Below are 24316 nucleotides of genomic sequence, written 5' to 3' on the forward strand. Positions count from 1 at the left end.
CGATTTGTTCCTCTCGCGGATTAAGTAGTCATTTGATGTGGCATGTGCTTTTTACGGGTGTTTGAGAAATTCGAAGGTGCTGGATGCGTGTCGGTGCGGCTTCGTCGAGCATTTGAAAGGGTGTGGAGAAACTGCTAGTAATTTGAGCCTAATTTATTTAAAGACCCACTAAAAACATCAAATGTTGATTTGATTTTGATTTGATTCTGAGTTGATTTTGTGTCGTAAATATTCGAGTTACTTTTAACTTTTTCTATGCTAATCTGTAGATTGTTGAGATACAAGTGAACATAATCAAGCAGCTATTACAAAAATATGATGTGTCATGCTTTAAAGATCTCTGAGTGCTTCAGCTCTTAAGATGAAGATAAACCTCTTTATGAATAAATATTTGCACGTGTACGTGTGTCTCCAGACAAAACCAATGACTACTTTACTGTGGGAATATGGATTGTTTCTACCCATTTTATAATTTTATGATAAAAAATGTACCTGCAGTAAATAGGTATACAGTTTTAAAATAATATTTTTACATTATTTTAATTTGAGTTAATTATTGTATTTTTCCAGATCGGGTTTCATAATCAATATTTATATAATTCAATACTTATCTAAGTAGTATGTATTTGCTTACTACTTTACTGACAAACATACAACATTACGGAGGGTTCAGGAATGAATTAAATTATGTCAACATAAACAGCTGATATCCATATTTTGTTCACATACTTTTTGATTCATCAATTCATCATACATTTATTTTTTTCCGAAATAACCTTTTATAAATTCAGACCTATCAATCAGTTTTTCTACATTTTATAGGTAAGTCTATAGTCCTGTAGTCCACTTGATTCCCCTTTCTATCATTTCGTCTTGACATTTCACAATAAATTTTAACATAATTGGATAATTTTATTAACTGTCTTATTTAAGGTACGTCTAGCTATAGTATAGTCCTTCTTTATCTTGATAGTAATTTGCAACATTTATTTTTAAAAGATACTCCTCTTTAGTTCGTAGCGTGATTTTAAACAACCTATATGCATAAAACAGTTCTATCCAACGTCAAAACTCGAACAACTACCCAAAATTGCGTATTACCAAAAAAACTACCTTTATAAAATTAGTATAGATCGTACGCCCTTTATACACTGGTTCACACGCTCAATTCATACATGGCCCATTCATCTCTCCGTGAGAAAATTAATATAGTTACGATGATACTGTGTCAAGACCGAAATGGTGCCTTATTAGTAACTACATAATGCGCCATTGTAGTAGCTTTAATATTAAATAGAGTAGAACATTAATTTCTAGAAACTAGAGTAGAGAAGGTACGCGGCGTCTAGTTTTTATATTTTAGAATTTATTGCTTAATGATTTTTCAAATTGAGGAGTTATCAGTCGATTATTTCTTATTTATATAGTTTTAAATATAGAAAGACTAAGCTATAATCAAAAAGCGGTTCCGTGTTAAAAACGTTACTTGCTTTCAAATACGCTTTCGTATTCCATTTATGATCATTAAAACCTATAAGCTTCTTAAAAAAAGTATACAATAAAGCGTAGGGTAGTACAATCGTAGCCAACGTCAATACCAATCAATGGCTGTACAATCCTATTAAGGCGTTCAAACATTTGCAATAGCACTCAAGACTGTTACGAAAGGCGCTCCCATCCGTGAACATTCCACCGGACAAAAACGGTTGCTAAAGTCTGGCTATCGAAAGATGAGACTGGAAAAAGGCGGCAAATTCAAAAAATCAACATATGGCAACTTAGGTTATAGTTGGAAATATAGTTTTAATACTTTTATTTATTATTTTCTCTTACGAACAAAAAAAAAACAACAAACTCTTACACAAACTTAGAACAGTTAAGTGATACAGATAGACAAAAAAGAACACCGAATGAAAGCAAGAAAAAACACAATAAAAATACAATTAAAGTTTGTTTAATCAATATAATCATATCAAATGTAAAAATTCAACCGCGAGTGAATAGTAAGAATCACTATCACTATCTCTGACTCTTATTATGAACCCTTCCATTTCTGCAGTTATTACATTTCGTTTTTTATACTATCTTCAACACGAATAACATGGTCCGGTCATAGAAGAAATCTCGTCAAGATTTTGTGTCTTTAAACATTTTGAACGAAACAGATCATTCAATTTTTTTTATTGTTGCTTGAATAGAATATAACTGGACTATTGGTATCATCCATGTTACCTGCAAAATAATAAATATTAAACAATGCAATCAAAATGAATAGTATCAAAATATCAAAGTCACACTTAACAATGCATTGAGATATTTCACGTAAACACTCTTATTTTTCTTTGAAAACTACATCTCTTTCAACTTGTTTCTTTTCAAATTTACTAATCATAATAAAAAGAACCTTTTTTAAGTCGCATTTCAATGTTTTCGTCTCGTTTTCAATTAGAAATCACTAAAATCGCGGAAATCATTTTCACTTTGACACATCAACAACTCAGGTTTTAATGACAATTACGTAATTATAAGTGTTGCCATATAAATTTTCGAAATAAAAACCCAGTCTCATCTTTCGTTAGCCAAACTCTAGATAACTTTAATGCTTTACAAGTAATTAACTGGGGATTGTTTTTACTACTGGTATTGAAATTAAGAATAATTTGTTTTTAAACTGAGTTTGGTTCAATTTTTTTTCAGCATTGGTCAAAACTCGATATTATGCCCTATACCGGCATGGCAGCACAAGAGCGTTTTTCTACTTTTGCAGTCAATATCTTGCAAATTGCAATCAATAGTTTGTTTGAAGTACGTACGTATTAAACTCAATTTCACAATTATTAAGCTTCATAGATTAGAAAATTATTTATGAAGAACATGCTTTAATTCTTAGAACCAGTATTATGTAATGGGACATCTTCGTTCCTATTTTAGTGTTGTCTCTTCCTAGTTGTCTTTTATTTCAATGCAGAATTGTCCAATGTATTGCTATGCAGTGGAACGCAGGTGAGAGTCGTTACAATGAATAGGTCGAATTTCGATCAACGGGAGATGCCAGGTCCTTTAATACTGAATGCCATCAAAATTTAAGAAGGGAATTCTGTATTATATGATTTTTCCTTCTCTTACTCCTGAGAAAATAAAAATTAAAGGATACACACATAAATTAAAATATTTAGTGGCAAAATTTTGTATTTATGTGTAGGTATACAACTAGGTATAATATGTACTTAATCTATTAACCCGATTTTCGTTGAAATATTATAATTTAATTTAAATGCTCTGCTATGTTAATTAAGAAAGTATACTTACGGTACTTTCAAAAGTAGAGAATCTTCATTAGCGAAGCTTATAAATGCGACTTGCTAGTAATCGTCTAATTTATTTGAACTAGTATGATATCAAGATATTTCCAATTTATGTTGATAACCTAGAATTTGTCAGTGTATTAACCTGACACCTCATAAATCAAGGTAATATTTTCATACAATTAATTTCGGGATAGATAATATTTATGCTTATAGATTACAATTGACAGAGTAATAATATGTTCGCACCAATATTGATCCATACAAATAAATTATTTATGTGACCGTTTGAATGATAAAATAACTTATTTAATTAAAAAAAAAACTGTTGTATAAAATTCCTTTATAATAAATACAAGATAACTTTGTCTCTAAGAAAGTTTATGTACCCGCTGTCTGTTATTTAAATTGAAACGAAAGCAAATAAATTGCAATTCTTTAATCTCATAATGAAGATAAAAAATGCATCCGATTCAAATATTACCGCTTATAGTAAATGGATAATCACTGAGCGCCGGAAGGAAAACATTTCTCCTACAGTTAGACTTTCAAATCGCTTTTATATTTTATTAGGGTTCCGTACCTACTCAAAGAGTAAAAACGGTTCTACATTACTGAAGCTTCGCTGTCCGTCCGTCCGTTTCACCAGACTGTATCTCATGAACCGTGATAGATACACAGTTGATATTTTCAGAGATAAGAGAGAAGAGTAAAAATGTACCTACTTACATATTTCTGATGCCCCTGAAACAACAATTATAATAAAAAATCGAGGTCAAGCAACGGTTGGCGTGGTCATAAATTGGATGGGTGGCCAATTATTTTCAGATGATCTTTAGCTTATTAGTACGGGTCATAAATTGGATAAATGACCATAAGTTGTTGTTTAGCTTATAAAAACTTTGTACGGAACCCTTCGTGTCACCGCGACTCGCAATTGATTTTTAATAGATGTACCTACAATTTTAATTATTTTTCCACCTTCAAAGGAAACACGTGTAGGTAAATGAATTAAAAATTAATCAAGAGCGTATGCACCGTACTCGTATATTCTGTGAATAAATAATACTCGAGAAGCCTCCGGATTACGGATTTATTCATTCATTGCTTTTATAATTTATCTCATGTAAAGTAGTATTAAATTTATTATAATAGCAGATTAATATTCAGCTTTGGTTAAGAGTGAATAGTAATTAAATATTGATTAAATAAATTATTGTTATTTCTAGCTAGAAATAACAATAATTTATTTATTTAAAAAACATATTGAAATTAATTCAAAAGGCCATAAACTTTACTTTTTATAGTATGTATTATAGGTATTTGTATTTCACCCGCGACTGTACTGGCGTGGTTCTCGGATTAAAAATGGCTAATGTGCTAATCCGATCTATCTGTACTAACAATTTACGTTTATTATGAAGTAGGTATTATTAAGGTAAGCATTCCGCCCGCAGCTTCACCCGCAAAATTAAGGAAAATCGCATGGTAAATAAGAAGCTTCAGTCTTCACCGCGGTTAGCATATATCACTCTCTTGCCACCTAACTAAATTCATATCATAAAATGCCTTGCGACGTGAAAGAAAGACAAGCAAACCCACTATCGCATTTATAATAATACAGTAATAAGGAAGATTATTGTGCACATTTGAGCAATGCACAAACCCAAACGCATACCATCTCCACGGACCGTTAATGACCGGAGATGGTAAGTCGTAATTAAAACTATTCAGAGCACGCCACTCTTCCAAAACGGCCTTGTTTCTGATTCGGTTTGCTTCACTAAAGTAAATCGTTTATCACTGTACAGTGTACAGGTTAATGGACTGATGAAACCGATGTTTAACAGATTATTTTCCGATTTTAAAGCTCTGTGTCCAGCTATGTTTTAACGGAATAGGAAGGTATATTTTAAACAGTTCAATTACCTGAATTAGATTTGCTAAGCAATTGCTATGTGTGGGTATGAAACGGAAACAGAAAAAACTACACACATTGATAAATTGTGTACCTATATGATACACCGAGTATAAATAGGTGCAAAAACCGATTTGCTTAATCTGATGCTTTTGAATATAACCTCAATCGCTTATTGTGATGCAAATATATGAGCAGTGGCGGTTAAGGATATTCGTTTGATCCTCGATTGCGACTTAAGTGAACAGCCATTATTTAACTAGATACATAATGAATGAAACTATACAGCTATTAATAAGCGAGGAAGGAGTATTTAAAGAAACGATAAGACACAGATTTTTACTAAGCCGAAAATAGTGATTTGATTTGATTAGGTATCATAGTTTACTACATTATCTATTAAATTTTCCATCAATTTGTTTATAGAGAATGACGATCGAACACGAGGTTTAAATTATTATTTCATCATTTTTTTTATTCAATAAAAATAATAAATAAACATCTCATACACGTGTGAATCACGATATAACAACTACTTAAAATGTATTTATGTTCTAATATATTACGTCCTCGTCTAGTTAAGACATTGCTTACAATATTTTCTCAAGGAAATAGCAATAGTGGTTTATCTAGTTTAAAAAACAATGACTCATATATTACTAACATATGTACCTGCTTTAGACGTCTATGTTTTAAGAAATACATTGAAACGTAATTAGTATCGAATTGTATTTTAGTATAGGTAGGTGCTCTGTGTTTCTTATTTTTTTCGGGTAACTCAAACTCAAAATAAATTAAATGGGACCACATAGAAGCCTAACCAGCTTTCAAATAAAGAAGAATTATCAAAATCGGTTGATCTAATCGAAAGTATTGAAGTTACAAACCCAAAAACAGTCGGTTGAAATAATGGGCGCAGTTGGAGGATAATGATTATTTCTATACATTATACATTATTTTCATTTGTAAAACAAAAGAAGAGGATGTGTACCTCTTCAAGCCGATCGATACTTATCATATTATTATACAAATTACTCAGTCAAGTTGTATTGGCTTATGAATATATTTAAATGCGATTATTTATTTTGTGTGTTTTTGTAGCACGTTCAACATGATGGTACTTGAAAGTGTTTACAAACATCTTGTTCTTTTAATTTTTTATTGTGTCGTTGGATCATCTAAGTTATCTGCTGTTATAATGACTAAAACATTGTAGATGACCAGAATTTGCATTATACCTGACACCATTTAGACATAAATATTTTATTAAAATCTATTATTATAGACTTATAGTTCAGGATACATCGCCCATTTTTGCAAGTGACTACTATCAAGCTGATTTTCCGTTTGTAGCTTTATTTTGATGAGACACCGAATAATTTCGTGTACGAAACTCTCGATTGTGGTAGCTAACAGAGATAACAAGGATAAAATTTTTTGATTTGATGGTTCTCAAATATTTATTACGCAATTTGTAGGACAATATGTCTGTTGAATTATATAAACATTAACTAAGTGAAAACAAAAAAATCAGCTTGTTAGTAATCATTTATGATGACCTCGTTATCGATACACTTTGGAAAGGGGGACTCTTTGAACCAACCATAGATTTTGTAGGACAAATATTTTTTCGAATAATTTAGGCAATTATCTTGAGATTGAACAAAAAAAAAATTCAGTTAGTAATAAATATTTGAGAACCATCAAATCAAAAATTTTTATCCTTGTTATCTCTGTTAGCTACCACAATCGAGACTTTCGTACACGAAATTATTGGGCGTCTCATCAAAATAAAGCTACAAACGGAAAATTAGCTTGATAGTAGTCACTTGCAAAAATGGGCGATGTATCCTGAACTATTATTTGTCACAAAAAATTCAAGAACTTATATAAGAATGGAATAACCATATTTTAGCGATAAAAACTAATGATTCATTGGCGCCTATTTACCTGTACAGTGTATGTACGTGCATACGAGTACAAACGTGGTTTAAAAACTATTCTTTATCTCATTATTATACTCAGACTAAACTATATTCATTATTACGTATAAACCGAGGCAACTTCTAAACCTATATTATGAATGGTACCTACCATAATTAAAAAGAATCCTAAAACAAAAGTGTGTAAGATACTTTCTTACAGATAGCATTGAACCATTTCTGTTCAATGTCTCAAGTTACATAATGCGACATTTCTCTCATTGACACCCTTATCAATTGACACTTTCTTTGTCTATTCTCTAATTATAGCTGTTTTCTATTATAGCTGTTTCCCAAACAATACAGATGATTGGAACCAATTGATAACGTTTGAAAGTAAATATTGTTTACTACAACAGTTTTATTATTTGAAGATAGATAAGATCAATGCTTATTGTCAATTAAAGGAATACAATCGTTTTTGAACAGTTATTGATAATTAATTATTTGTTTTGTTATAATGAAGTTTTTTTATTGAAACTGATTAATACTAAGTTGGTTTTTAATTTTTATGCCACTATTCAGTAATTGTAAATTAAGAAAATTATTTTATTATCTGCATGAATCTTGAATGTATTTAAATTCAACACATTTAAATTCACACACTTCACAAACACCTATTCAATGTATAATAATTAGGAAATCTATTTCTTATTTTACACGTCTTATATCATTATTTCTATTTCTAATAATAATTATTCAGCTATTGCATTAGCAAATTGATATATTTCGTATCACCATAACTGTGTTTGGATATCGTTGAATTGCAAAATGCCGTCGTGACTGAACAGAGCCAGCGCTAGTAGAATCGTAGAGTATAGAGTACCTATAGACTATAGTCAAACTTAGTAGCCGGCATTTGAAAGATAAAGGGGCTGGTAATTGGCTTACTGACATTTGCTAAAAGTTACATTCTTCTATATGAACGTGGCAATAGTTATGGAGTTATTTGCGATAGAACTGTAAGGGGAAGGTTTTGTAAGCATCTGTTTTTTATCTATAAAATAAAGAATGATTTTTGAAAATAAAGTAACATAGTACTATATATATATACCTAGTAATCAATAAATACTGTATTGCCCATAGTATCAATGACACTATTAAATATAACTTTGCCTTTTGCACTCGTAAAATGCACTACCTCGAATATCAGTACATATCTCAAATCAAATAATAGACATCAAGGTAAGTTTCCGATAGTACCTAACGCTAACTAAGATAGATGTTCAAATTTATGACAAGCCAAGGAAGCCAATGAAATCAGCTCTGTTCACAATACTCGAGGGAATAGCCAAATTGCAGTTTCTGTGAATACCGAACACAATCGGGGAGGTTACCGGTACGTCTTTTAGCAGTATTTATTCCAGTAAAGGAAAGTGACGGAGCTAGATAACCCGTCTAGCGCTATCCCTTTCTCACATTGCATATAGTACTGTTTTAAGAGTTCATGGTAAACCCCGGGAATCTGCAATTTGTTGAACAGAGTTACTCTCTGTATTCCTGTAACTTTTTAACATACGACGCAATAAAGCTTTAATGTTCTTCTCTATAATGTTCTTCTATTGTATATAATATATAATAAAACCTTAGCATGCCTACGTAATAGAAACAAAGTTTTATGTAACCACAATAAAATGGATTTGCCAGAAAGTTATCAAAGCATTTGCATTTTGCTGACTGATATAGGTACGTAAGTACATAGATTAATTTGACTACGATTTAAATAACTTTTATATTAATAGAAATATTAATTGTTATAACATAACGATATAATTGATTGATTTTTGCGAGATAAAAGCGTTTTAAGTATTTAATGAAAAAGGTTCACGATGAAAGCCGTCCATTGATTAAAGTTAACCTCTTTGATTGCGTGTGAAGTTCAAGTGAGTCTAATTGAGCAAAGTCCCTTTACTGCTAACTTGGCGATCCCTTTTGAGGTAATATTATCTACAGGTAAGGACATTTGGAGATACATACAGCAATAAAAAGAACATAATAAAATATTACAAAGTAATTCAGAATTTATTCCAAGTCTAGACAAGATTAAACTTTAACGTTTAATCGCATGTAATTAATATAACTCGAAGAAGTCTGTTGAAAGTTTTAGTTGAGTAAATTTTTAGTTTTCATCGCAAAATTTTTGTCTAAAGAGGAGTTCACATACATCACTTTCACGTGTATTATACATATGATATATTAGGTATATCTATTTTTACGGTATAATAATGTGACAAGTTATTCAATTTATTATTCAGTATGTTCAGTATTAATATGTACTGTACTGCTTCGATATGGATGCATATTCATTATTTCTACCTTTATATAAGCATATTATATAGATTATATAGATATTGTTGTAATAGAGAAAACAAAGCGACGTTATTTACTTACATGTATATTGCTTCTGTCGCCATTGTATGTGCGCCTTTACACCTGAGTAATGCACTTTCATAAGATTCTCATTATTAAGAAGTTCAACACAGTAAGTATTATCACAATGGGTAATTTAATTTAACAAAGTCTTACAGAGAGGCGTTCTTAATTAGCCTTACATGATACAATTATTAACAGCTATTAATAAAAAAAAACTACAAAATTCAAGGTTACACGGCAGACTTAATTATGGCTATTCGGTGTTGAAAACGTGAGAAATATTAGATAAATCGAATAAATCGAATAAGCCGTGTGATGCACATCGATATCGCCGTGACGAACAATGGTAATTGAATCGATAGAAATCATGAGATGTATGGATACCTACGCATCGAATTGAGATTGATTTCTTCACACGGAATGAGGTTAACGTCGTAATCAGTACTTTAGACAATTTAATTAAGATGTAAGAATATTATCTTTAGTCGTACATTTGCTCTAAATCTATCTTTGATTGATAGTAGGTATTTACTATTTAAACTATTTAAACTACTTAATTTAAAGTAAGTACCTATTTTATAATATACCATAGATTAATGCTGTCTTAAATGCTGGTGATTTTTTTATATATACACGACGCACGTCTGATATTTTACACCTCAATTGTTTATTCATTAAATATTTAAACTATAAGTTTTAAAAACTTGCAAAAAAGGCTTGAGTTAATTCCAGTCCGATTTTGTGTACCTATCCGAAAATAAATTAAAACCAAACTTTAAAAACATTGCAATTGCCATAACGAAACTGTGCTTTATTCTCTTCTAATAAGGTTATTTTCACTTAACCGTTAAAAATTTAACCGTTGTAACATATTGTTAAGGGAAATGATCCATTCATTGTTACTCTCGAACCGAATTTTAGGGGTTGCTTTTGTAATACTTACCTTATCGTAACGAGGAAGGATTCAAAATCGTGTGTGCGTTAAAATGAGTTTTACGGTCTTTCGAGACAGGGATCTTGATACGGAACGGACGTTGAAAAAAGGGGCACGACGGGAACACACCTGTCAGTAGTGTTGCGAGTTTTTGAAGAGGACGGGTGAATGGAGACCGGTACAATGGGCTGTTTGAATTTTGTGTTTCGAACACTTTTTCCAAATTCCAATTATTCCCGCTTTGCTCGCCCATTGTTCAAATGCTATTTACTAAAAATTATTGTCACTATTATAGAAACTAGACATGCTATGTCCTAAGATTTATTATCAATAATTTAGCTAACAAGGCAAATTATGCAACATCCCGTGAAGCATTTATGACTCAAATTAAATAGGTGTAACTAATAAATATTCGATAATCTGCCCACGTGCGGAGTCGACCGGTGTATTAAAAAAACATAACATTATAGAGGAGTTCCTAGCAAACAGATAGATGTGTCATTCACTTTGACTGTTTCGTTACATCATAACCAGTTGAACAGAGCAGCTTTTTTACTATTCTCTTTATGGTTAGCCACTTTAGTCCACATTGGATGCGACAACTATCGTATTTGGATATTGTTTGGGAGATGAGAGCACTCGTGTTGTATTTTGGCGCTATGTTCAGTGACAGTGAAATTATGAAGATTTTGTAGCTGCTCGCAACGTGAAAATTATTGTCTGTTTCGTATATTAATATTACTTATGTAATTATTAACGCAAACATTTGAAGATTAATTATAATTAATCTGACTATTTTTTGACTAATCCTTAAATAGTAGATATGACTTAAAATATATTTTTACTTTAAATATAAAACATACTTACAATGTCTTATTTGGCTTGGTTTGCTTGTTGGCTTGGTTGTAACTTATAAATCAGTAAACGCGACAAATAAAACAAAGTAAACAATATTTTACACGCAAATGTTATGTTTTACAAATCACAATGCCCATTCAAGCACACTTCTTGTATCTGAATGAATTATTATTACCACAATTAAAGGCAAAAAATAACCAAAAAATTGAAGTTACAAGAGGAACAAAGCAAAGACCAACCATTCATTCGCCCACGACTGCATACCAAAATATAGGTAATGTTATATTCTTTTTTTCGGCCTAACATTATGACGGACGATACGAAATCAGTCAGATCTTACTATGTTAATAACTTCATAGTAAATTATGAAATTTAATACACAAACGCAAAATAAGATAGAAAAGTTTAATGTTATAACAGAAAATGTATTTTACATATTATGTTAAGGTACGTAAAGCTAAGTATATCGAATTTTAGTGACACGATAATATGTTAAAATAAACCCATAAGCCATGTCTACATAATATGCTACTCGGTAGCAGTAAGTAATTTTCTAGCCAAAACGATTCAAAAACAACACATAAAATTACAAAACCCGAGTACAAAAACATGTAGCTTTTCGTCAAATACATGGAAATTAGCTTCATTAAATTCGCCATTAATACAGGCATCACGTGACGCCATTACTAATAAATTACTGCCTCGCCCATATATTTGTCTTTTAGTTAAAACACGAGTGATTATTTCGAATTAGATGACATTTCGAGGTATGCGGGCGAGTGTAAAGCTGCGTATTCACTTAGTTCTACATGCTTTGTAAATTTACTGCTGAGCGAATGTATACCTAATGCAATGTGCATTACGCGTTGTCACTGGATTTTTCTTGTAGTACGTACGTAGTAGTGCTTTTGAAGCCCTCAAGTGAATACACAGCTTTAGAATAGTATTATGTATTCGTTCTTTAGTTTATTTGCATAAGCTTACGTTTGGGAGCTGTTGGGAATCCGTAATCAGATTTGAGCTTAGGTGAGTCGGTGAATTCTCGAACTGACCGGGTAATGAAGGTTAATGTCAGTGTGATATTCCGATGGATGTTTCTGGAGCTAGATATAAACGAAAGAATCATAGTTAAAAGTTATAAACACAATTTAAATATTATTTATAATTTTTTATAAATGCTTTTTTATTTTATTTGTAAAGTGGTAAAGTTTGAGCTTTACCAAAAAAAATGTAGTATCACAATGTCTCACTATTTTACGTCACGCATCGCGTACCTGCCTGACTCTATCACTAACAAATTTAAAAACTGCATACATACATTTATTATATCCACGAAATGAACTACGCCAAATTCCAAGCGAGCTATGTAAAAGCATCCACAGCGGCGATCCCACGGAATTCCAAGCCAAGATTTAGTCAGGATTTACCAGAAAGCCGCACTTAATTGCGAAGAATGGTAGAAATTTCAAGGCTTAACACGATACCAAGTAATCCTGATAAATAAAGATTAAAGTATAATTACGAAACATATAAATAAAGGTCATGTCCCAAAATATTTAAAGAAATTCAAGGCATAAGAAAGGTCAGGAGTATGAAATAGAGCGAACGTGCTTATTAATGCAAAAATAAATATGTCGCCTTTTGTTTTTACGAGTTAACAACTAGGCTGAACATAAGACATAAAACTGTAGTACCGTTTGATATACGAGATAAGTAATCTTAAGAAAAACGCAGACTCAAATACCTACTACTGAATAAATTATCCTAAGATTTCGTATTTTTCGTTCACAATACAAGAATATTGTCAGTGTCGAAGTTAATTATACATTTAAACCCATGCATGATTATATATCTCCAGTCTACGGGATAGGAAAAGACCTATCAATAAGAAATATTACATCTAAATTAGATGTTACAGATTTGTTCAACGCGATTATACATTTCATTACACATAACTCGGTAAAAAAAGAAGTGAGGTTGCCGGTTGGAAGCCGTCAGTCCATCATTAAATGAAATCTGAGCAATCATTCATCATCAACCGTGATTTGAAGAGGTTAACCTGCTACCTCCCGAGGCGGAACCGGTCGAACGAGAACCCGAGATAGGATCCCGTGCTAAAAAAGGATAGGTTTAGATACAAAATTACAATTAGTGATGTATGGCGTTGGTCAGGTTTCTTGTTAACCGCGTTGTAGATTATTATTGTCTAGATTCATCCGACATCGTGGGTACCTATAATGAATTCTCCGAAAATCTATAGTTACTTCAGTGATGTTTTTCAACATAAAAACGAAAGGTTAATAAAAATTCGAGAAGATTTAACAACACGATATGTAACGTAGAAATGGTAGAGAAATAAGCACACGCGTGTTCATAACATTTAATTCTAAAGATTTTCAAAACGAAACAGCCATTACTTAAATTGAAGACGCACGGGTTATTTCTCATAATATTTCCTTTTCTGTAATTTTCGGCACGCGAAGCCCCTCGAGTAAAAAAGGTAAAAAAGTAAGTAAACGGTAGCCGTACGATATAAAACATGAGCGTCTTTTTGTATCCTCAAACATATGTGGAGGATATCCTGTACCACAAGGGGTCATTATATTATACAGAGCAATCCATACTTTTTGCTTAAACAGGAGCTGTAATACGGTAAATTATCGGCTATAAAATCAACCTAAATTGCATGAAAATAGAGTTCAGATCGATCGATTCCAGTTAATATCGCTAATTAATACACTTCGTATAATAAAAGCGGAAACACTTAACTCGTCTAGATTATGTTTTGGCGGCAGACTATGCTGTTGATTTAACTAGTTTTGGTTTTATTAAAAAACTGTAATTTCTCTACTGATTTTTGTTTGTTGTGATGTGAATGAATTGAATTTCCTGTGCTACTTTTGCTGCCAATAAATATTTCTACCAAGAAGAAACTGATTTAGCTATCGATGGGCAAAATATTTTTGGACCAAGAGGAGTAATTGAAAACATCAACTTTTTTGGTATCATTTCGTAAAACATCAGTGAGTTCTTAAAATTGATGTCTCAAGAATTCTGCAGTTTTGGCGATTATGAATCAGTGAGTCAGAAAAATGATTTTATGTGTAGTTTCGAATAGGAAATTTTAATAAGAATCCGCATTACGAATTGTTGGTTAAGGTGAATCACAATCGACTCACTGTGCAACGTTAATAAGCCATTTCCTCTGGAAGATTAAAATTGGCACGAAAAATTAGGATTAATTTAGCGTATTTTGAAGTCAAACTTCGTTAACGTTTTCAAGGTACTTACATATTTCGTTCGTGAACTTTTATTATAAACTTATTTAGGTTTATAACTAGGAAAATATTTGTAGTAATTATTTAGAAAATTTGTACAAAATAACATTATTTTCTATTGGGAATAAGAGTAGACACCAGAATTCAATTATTTAAATGAGAGCCGACGGCGATTGAAGAGATTTTAATCAAAACAATACTGTTTTATTGTTTGTATTAAAAGATAATAGGAACTTATTTCTTCTATTTTAATAAAAGACTTTATTCAGAATTTATAATGAATTTGATCATGCGTTACTAATCAATACGCAACTTCATTATTCAGTGAATAAAATATAACAGTTGTACGCAGTTGTACGTTACTTCATTAATATTAACGGTGTATTTTATTATTTATACCTTTTTATACCTTTAACATATTAAATTTATTGCTGTAAAGGAAAAATACTGATGATATTGTAATTTATTTCAGCCATGCAAGATTGCTACTTGATTTTATTTATGAAAGTCTATGATGATGATTGATAGATATTTGCTCAAGTAAAGTTTACTCTCCAATTTAGTACTTGATAGATTGGTTTACGATAAATTGATGAAAGACGTAAAGTCAGTTAATTATGGGGAAAATATTTAAAGACTTTCGAGTTTCCAGAAAGACTTACCGCCGCGGCGCAAGAAAGAAACTGTAAATTGGTACTGAGTGAAGACAAACAATACACTAAATATGATTATTAGTTATTACAAACAAAAAGTTCTTAACGTTCAAAGAATAACAACTGTAAAAACGTTTGTTGATTCAATGTTTATTTGACTGATGGACGTAATTAAGCCCATGGTTTAAGAATAACAAATGTTTGAAGTCAAGTTCATGACACGAATCGACCGGTCACGACATGTCTTCAACTGGGATGTGATAAAATAGCAGATGACTCACATATGATTACATCTGAGTAATCGTCTCATTGCTCGTTGATTTATTGATGTGCTTAATGTTAACACTAGGTGCGCAGCAATCACAGTGATCATAAAATTGGGTTTGTGAATGATACTATGGAAGGCTCGAATTAAATTGTTATTCTAGTGAACTTCTTTGGTAGGAATATTTAGATATTGAGGGCTTTTTAACTGATTTCAAACATGATTCAAGACATTCTTAAAAATACTCTGTATTTATTTTCTTGAAAGCTCGCACATATAATAATATTAATGGAAAAGTGTTTTGTTTATTGATAATGTACTTAGCATCTTATACGTTGAATGTAGTTTAAACAAATCTGCGGATATAATATAAACGGAAATAACCTACCAACTTCGTTATATTTCCTTCAAAAAATAACTAGTGCAGCAGAAGTTTTTCCCAAAGAATCTCCGTACAAAGCCGCGTCAGCATGCCGTTCTTTTAATCTCATTTCTGTCAGATATATTGAAATAAAGCTTCGAGATCTCGGCCTTTTATCTTATCTGGATCTTAGTTTAAATATAAATCGAGAAAACGGTAGCAATTCCGTAGCATCCACAGCTATGCGGAAATACGTCCAGAGTAATTTAGATTGCCGTCATATAAATACACGGTGCTGTATAGATGTTTATTATAGTAGAATGTTGATAATAGACTTTCACAACACGAATCTAGTGGTTGTGGAAATTGGAACTGCTTATCTAATTCAATTATCGTAGCGTAAGCTTACCTGACTCGACAATCGGTACAATATCTTCATTAGCTGAATGGTAGTCATAGCTACACATATTCCGTTTCATTTCTGGTACTTAGATGAAATAGTTTTGATAGTACAGATGATTGACAAAGATTATCTGGATAGGTATTTTAATTTTAAAATATTTTTTGTATATCTGTTAAATACCTGAAAGGAAAGTGATAAATTTATATTTTACGTACCTAGTTACCTACTTACTATCTATCTAATTAACTGTATTATTATATTCGGACCGATCGAAGTATATAGCTCGAATAAATTGTTAAAAGTATGTAATGATAGGAAAGGATGAAAGGATCCCTTATTCCCTTCCCTTTATTAAACTTACTTTCATATGAATTCGTCTTTATTTATATTTGCGTTTTTTTAGCTACTGGGAACTTCCTTTACAAGATTATCATAAAAAGTCAATTCCGGCATCCCACAAGGCGCCGGATCCTTGTTATTTAGCACCTCGACCACTCCCACGACTCCAAGCGCTCCCGTCTGGGAATGTCCTGTTGGTTTCAAACTTACCGTGAGGCAATTTTGTTATCTATGGAGTGCGTAATAAGGGTTAATTTGTGATGATTGTGGGTACGAATTGTATCTTTCATTGCGATGTTACAGAGCAGTTACAGTTGAGCAAAAGTGGGGAAATTCGTGACTATCTTTTTTCATTTTCTATTTTTTTTTTTTGTTTAAGTCAGAACATATATTTACCTGCATATAATAATATAATATAATATATGAACAAAAAAGAAGAAAGACCCTGCTCTATTCATACATGCATTCAATTTATTGCTTGTAAATTGAAATTCTATAGAGTACGTAAATATGTATTTATTTATTAATAATAAACACTATCAACTTAACGTCTTCAATATAAATTGACAAACCGTTATTAATATCAGAAATGGAACATTAACATTAAGATAGTACCTAAGCTATCAGTCACAGTAATTTCAAGCAATAGCAATTGAACACGTATAGAAATATATATCAAACCTAAAGAGCTATCAACGGACAGATTGAAACTATGATTTATTTGAGTGGATGGCAAATCAATAAATTATTCACTTAGAGGAATGTTTCTTTTGGTATTTGTCGTATGATCCTATTCCCATAGGCACTATTCACATCTTTATTATAACATATTATTAAGTAACTAGCTTACCGCCCGCGGCTTCGCCCGCTTTGTTGTAATAACCTAATAAATTATATACTAAAACCTTTCTCTTGAATCACTCTATCTATTAAAAAAATCGCATCAAATTCCTTTGCGTAGTTTTTAAGATTTAAGCATTCGGGACATAGGGACAGAAAAAACGACTTTTTTTATACCTACTATGTAGTGATATAGTGATAACTAATTACTTACTTATTCGTATAATACAAATATAGAATTCAAATGCGTCTATCGTCGTCATACTCAGTTATTTTTAACAAACAAAATTTTATTTCCATGTAAAATTCAATATAAAATTCTAACAAGGATTGCTTTCTATCAAGTTACAATCCACAAAACGTGTAGATCTATGTACGATAGTCTGAACCTTTTTAACGTTTATCTTATAATTCAAAAGTACGCTCTTATTATCATAGCAGTAAGGAGCATTTTCATTGGCAAATAATATGTGAATGAAAACTCACGTTCGAACGACGCAGCACATTTGAAAAGGCTTTTCAGCAAACATTTTACTTGAAACCATACTAGGATCGTATTTATTGTTAAATATAGAAACCTCTTTAAAGAAATGGAGTATTATAAATGCTATCTATAAGTTTTTTTGTTAAAGACACTGACTGAAATAATTTATTAATTTAATGTGATACGAGTAGGTTTATGAATGAATTGTCACTAAAAATAAATATTTATTTTCATTTTATGTAGGTGTCACTTAACTCATCGATCATTAGATACATTAAATTCCATCTTTGGTTAAGATATTTTTTATAAATAAAATAATTTGTGTTCTTAAATAAAAGTGAATGAAATGAAAAGATCTAGGTACTTTTAATAAAAGCTGGAGATTATTTTCTATCGACCCTTTTATGAAAATGAAACAGAAAATGTTTATTCTTTCAAGTCTTCCATTTCATAAATCACGTAATGCATATACGATAAAATTCCGAGTAAAACTTGGAAAGGCTTTTTCTAATATACATAAACACAAAAGGTTTCTGTTTTCATAAAAAGCTCTAGAAATCATCCGATACAATTAACCATACATATCTAAATTAATTAACAATGATTGACAGTTGGTGGTTATTGCATCGCATCACTAAAGCGCCATGTCGTGTGACGTCATGTCGCAGAGATTGTTTATTGCCTGAGTCATATTAATTGGCCAACAAAGCGGGGGTAAATTGATCGTCGTTTGTACATTTTCGCTATTCAGGTGTATTTTGTTCGTGACAAGTTTTTGTACAATTAATATTCCTTACATTGTCCTTATTATTTTCAAGTTTTCATAGCCAATAGAATTTGGTTCATTAGGAAAATTATAAATCACAATAATTACAAGAGAGATCCATACAATAAGACCTCAGAGAATAAGATAGAAATTCGAAAATATTGTCAGATACATTTCATGACATTTTTATTTATTTTATTTGGTACCTACATTTTATTACACTTTTAACAACATGACCCTTTTAGCTTGTCGTTTATTTAATTATTATCCTCTCAAAATATCTCACATAAAGAAAGAACAAACTTTTCCTCAATCCCCTGTTAGTCGTCAAATGTTTGCATAGGCCATTTGCTGAGTAAATGTCGGATCGCAATTTGACTACACGACTAACTCGAATGTACAAATAGATACAAATAGTACTAAGCCGCCTTTATACCAGACGATAAATGTTTCCGATAATTGCTGTATGAAGTGCTAAACTTATTTTTATCCTGGATTATTCACACGTTGTTTTATCCGTGCATGTTTTTCAGAACTATGTGCTACCACATGTAAAAATGTCAACAAATACGAGACAACTAAAATATGACTGAGAATTATTATATATACGATTTTGATATTTAAATGGTACAAACGAATAGACGAACGATCTATTCAGAATTTGATTTCGTCGTTACGCTTATAGCTAGTGGGAATTTTCATTAAACAGGATGGAATATCGAGAAATATGGCAGAGTTCTATGTCAAATAAAATTCTCGTAAGCTGCTACGGAACTAAACATGTCAATAACAGAATTCCACTCAACGCGGAATCTTAGCTCATCAAATAAAACCAATAAATAAAACCGCAAATAGGATAATGTCATTACATCAATCGCGCCTCAAAAATGTTGATATCAATAAACATCGGGAAGTATGTGCGTAAATTTCGAAAGCAGTAGAGTGACTCATATATTATTACTAGTTTTGTTAGGTATGCAGAGTAAACTAAAAATATAGACAGGGGTCGAGGCCGAGGCAATGAGTGGAGTCAACGGCACGCTAATGTGACCACCAGTCGTTTCGCGAAAAATAGAATGTGTGAAAATTGTTACGTGCGAAAATACTATTGTTAAAAGGTGACATTGTTTTAATGGAATTTTTCTATTACAGTAATTTAAATCATGTCGGAAATAACATGTTTAAAGAATTTAATTATCTTGTGGCTTCTTTAAATGAAGTCCTTATAGTTAGAGATGTTTTAAATCTGTAGACGTAACCTTTTTTTAAACCAGAAGGGGAATTAAATTATGGCATGATGCACGCTAGCAAATTTAATTTTCAACGCAAAGTGAAAAAGTTAATCGATTACAAACAATAGCTAGATCAGATAAAACTCATTTGAATTACAAGTACATCTCCATAATAAAGCAAAATTTCGTGACCGTAATGTGTAGCATTTATGGTCACCATTAGTTCACAGGAAGACAATGTTTAGCTTATCTGACGGGCGCGACGAATATTTACTCGGCTATACTTTTGTTCAAGTTAACCTCTAATTATGAATCCCTTTAAGCCGACTTACGTATTTAACTAAACATTTTCACAATTAGCGGTTAAAGGGTCCGTCACTTATCTAGTAGATCCCGCAATTGATCTCGCAAAAGGGACGGTTTTTGGTCAGCTTTAGGCTGATACAATCGTTATAAGCATACTAGGTAATTTATATCGATATTTTTATCACGGTGACATCTTTGCTGGTAATTTTACGTTATATTTTGAGAAATGATTATTAAAATATAAAATGTGAACCTGTTCCATCAAGTAGGGCCTTTTTTCCAATATAATGTGTCAAATTTTTTCTACAGCTGATTAAACAAATGGGTGGAAATTTCCATGTTTTAAAATAACCATTCTGGTCGTTCAAAAAATCAGTGATAACGATCACTTACACGGTTGAAATGCGAATTCCGCTTCAAGCCGCTTAACAACGTCGTTTGTTTACCAATTTACATCAATTCGTGATCCCGAAACAGATTTAAACTCCACTTCCCATAGCTTTTAATTGTGTTAATTAAAATGGAATGTTACAACAAATATGGGAAGGAGTATAGGACTTAGTGGGGCAAAGGTATGTGGCCGCTCCTTGAGAAAGAGCTGCCTTTCGCAATCAGCGTGCGTTGGCGAAGTTATGCTCAACTTTGATCTATCAGAAGTTTAATGGCTGTCTGTGAACACGAAAATTCACTCGAATATATACCAGTAAGTGCATAGTTAGTGAAGAGTTAGTCAGCTCGTTAAATTAACATTATTACAACAAGGAAGTGAACTGTTCATTTCTTTTAATTCATCAGTTCATCACAAATTAATTAAGGTGCAAATCCTCTCGGAGTATGTACATAAAACATGTTTTATTAAACTGTCTGGCTATTCATTGTTATACGTTCTTATTCCCACAGCATTGCAATAAAATATGTTACCGTCTTTACATCCTTATTGTTATATTATTCGCGAAAGAAACATAGATTTTAGGTGGAGATATGCGAATTACCTGAACCAGTGCCGACGTCAGCGGCTATAAAGTGACTTTATATCTAATTGGAATTCTAATTAACTAAATTTACCCATTAATGATACAATGACCCGTGCGAAATGTATCATCGCTAGCATAGGAAAATGTATGGGCACTGGACAGAGGTGCCGCGTTGACGGGGTATGTTTTGTAACGGATATAGCCAATCAATGAACGCCTCTTATTTTCAAAGGGCTTCAACGTTGATTAGATTTCCAGATAAACGCTTTGATAATATTATTAATAAGAAAATTGTACAAATAGGTTTATTAATGTGCAATTATAATTTACAATAGATTCTTGAATAGCTAGTGAAAAACATTTACACATACATTTTGTAATTACTAATCTTATAATATAAAGATGAATCCCAAGAGGTAAGCGCATAACTTGAGAACGGCTTAATCCGATTTCGTTTATTCTTTTTTTATAATATTTCTTGAAGTTCGAGGATGGTTCTTATGTACTTAGAGAAAACGTGAATATGTACCACGGGTGAAGCCGGGGCGGACCGCTAGTTATAAATAATTTTGAGACATTTTATAATATACATCTTGCAGTTAGTTAAATTTTTAAAGAATAGAAAAAATCTTTGGATTCAAGATTTTTATAACCTTTTGAAATATGATTCATGTGTATATATACTAAAAATTATTAAAATACAATGTCTAGGTATATGCTTAAATATGTATGTAGAGCGATGCGCTCACTTGTTTGCAAAACTAATAGGCACCTAGTTATTAAGTATTTTAGAATACATGTAACATGACTAGGTAGTTACCTACCTATGCGCAGTCTCGCAAAATGCTTCATTCAAATCTTCATTCTAAATCTGTTCTGTCTATTACAAAACGATTTTCAAGTACTCTATATAGTAGGTATGTTCTATATTGTCTATGCGTCGAAAAGAATACGAGATAGGGATATCCATCCGATAAACGGTCCAAGTTCGCAATTTATATGTCTGGGTTGTAACTTGTAAGGGTAGGTAGTTTGTGCCGTGTACGTGTGGGGTCTCATTTTGATTCCCATTGTTCGAGAAAGTCTTTATATGAAATTTCGATAACCTACACAATATTTTGTAGTTTATTGCTGATGTAGGGACTATTTCTTCGATATGTTACCAAAGCTAAACGCAATTATTTTTACTTTTTACCATTGAAAAAATTATAGGTATGTACTTAGGTATAGATATTTTATTTAACATAAGATGTTTATCGCAAAAAGAAAAAATCGTTTTGTCGAGTAGGTAGGTAGGTATCATCGCGAATTTGCGTTTCGGATGGTAGGTGAGTACGTATACCTACCTAATAAGATGAAAGAGGTATTTTTAAAGATTCAAATACCTAAATGAGAAAAACATTATTATCTATTAATTTTGCTTCTGTGACAGAAACATAAAAACAGTCATTAGGTTTCCATAAAATCAATGCGGTAGGTACCTAGGTACGCAAAAACACCGGTGTCTACCTCCTTACAATGAGAGATTAATTAGAAGTCTAGCTAGACTGATTGGACTTTCTTTGGCACATGTCTGGGATCAATGGCCGGGTAATTGCGTTTTGTTATGAAGTTTAATTCATTTATCATTTATTGGTAAATATCTATATATGATTATATGATTAACATTTAGTAGGTATGAATTTCAAACACTAATTCTAAATTGATACACCGATTTGTTTATTATTTCTGAATAAATAATTGTCCGCATATTCGATAAATTCCCATTTTCATATTCTACCTATTTTGTACCACTCCTACCTACCTATTTTGTACCACTGCAAAGTTCAAAAGGAACCAAGTAGGCTTGACATAAAAGACCTCTATCAAAATATAACTAGGTAGGTACCTACTTTATAACATCTACATAAGAACATTAATTCATACATGGTATACCTAGGTGCTTACACTAAATTTGAATATAGAATACTTATTTCAAAATAAAAAATAAAAGAAATAGGTACCTAGATAACATCAAAATTAGAATAAAAACGGATGTCATGAGCAATGCAAAAATAAGTTTAAGTCCTATAACCACATCAAATATTTAATTTAATTGTAAGGAAGTTAATTGTTACAGTTAGAGATATTGATCTTTACTTCTTATTTGATGATCCCGTTGCACAATACAAATCACAGGCAATGCCGGCTGTGCACCGTGCGAAAAAAAAGACAAAAGAAATACTCACTTGCAAATTCGTTGCACTAATTGGCACGGTAATTGAAATAGTGTTCTTATTGATTGTAATTAACTTATATCACGCACTAAGCAGTATGGGCTCACGTAAATGAGATTCACTTGTTTATTTACGTGCTTCGAATTGACAGTTCGTTATTGACGCGCAGAGCGCATGCGCGGTACGTTCAAATCGACGGTCGGCGCTAGACTGGCGGTGGCGCGACTGAACAAAACAGCGCGGCGGCGGTCGGCGAGCCGCGAATGGCGGAACATTTTTCCCTTTTCGTTTTGGAATTGGTCAATTGGAAGTCGGAACTTTTTCGTCACTATCCGTGTACATTGGCGTGCCGGTGAATGAGTCAGAAAGAGAGCACACGTGGTAATCTGTTAACTTATTATTTTATTGAAATGAATTTAGCGTTTTACCTGATAAAATCGCAGATTTTCGTTATAGAGAAATGACCGTGAGAAAATCACTCTATCTATGGATTTCGAGAATGTTTGGCATTAACTAACAAAACATAAAATTGTCGTTTAAATAGTAGGTATGTAGGTAAATAGGTACCTACCTACCTACTTAATACCTTAAACGCACTACAAAATGACTACAACTGCAAAAATATGAAAGAGAAAATACTTACTGTGATTTAAAAAAAATTAATCATAAAGACAATGACAATGGTCATTGCCTACCTAAGTACCTAAGTATATGCATAAAAAAATAATATTCAGACAAAAAATAGGTAGGTACTTACCTACCTAATATTCGATAAAAAGAATAGTTAAGATAAGACGAACGTGTATTATCAATACATAAGAAAACCGTT

General features: G+C 31.8%; 1 protein-coding gene across 1 annotated transcript in view; it reads right to left on the bottom strand.

Moving 5' to 3' along the window:
• LOC123697810 (MOXD1 homolog 1-like) overlaps positions 1–23712 on the bottom strand; it is a 64732-nt gene extending 41020 nt beyond the window's left edge. The window contains exon 1 of the mRNA XM_045644361.1: positions 23500–23712. The gene's annotated coding sequence lies outside the window, so the exon portion shown is untranslated. The remainder of the gene's footprint in view (positions 1–23499) is intronic.
• Between the last annotated feature and the right edge of the window lie 604 nt (positions 23713–24316).

This window comes from Colias croceus, chromosome 15 (genome assembly GCF_905220415.1).
Source record: "Colias croceus chromosome 15, ilColCroc2.1".
NCBI classification, from domain to species: Eukaryota; Metazoa; Arthropoda; class Insecta; order Lepidoptera; family Pieridae; genus Colias; species Colias croceus.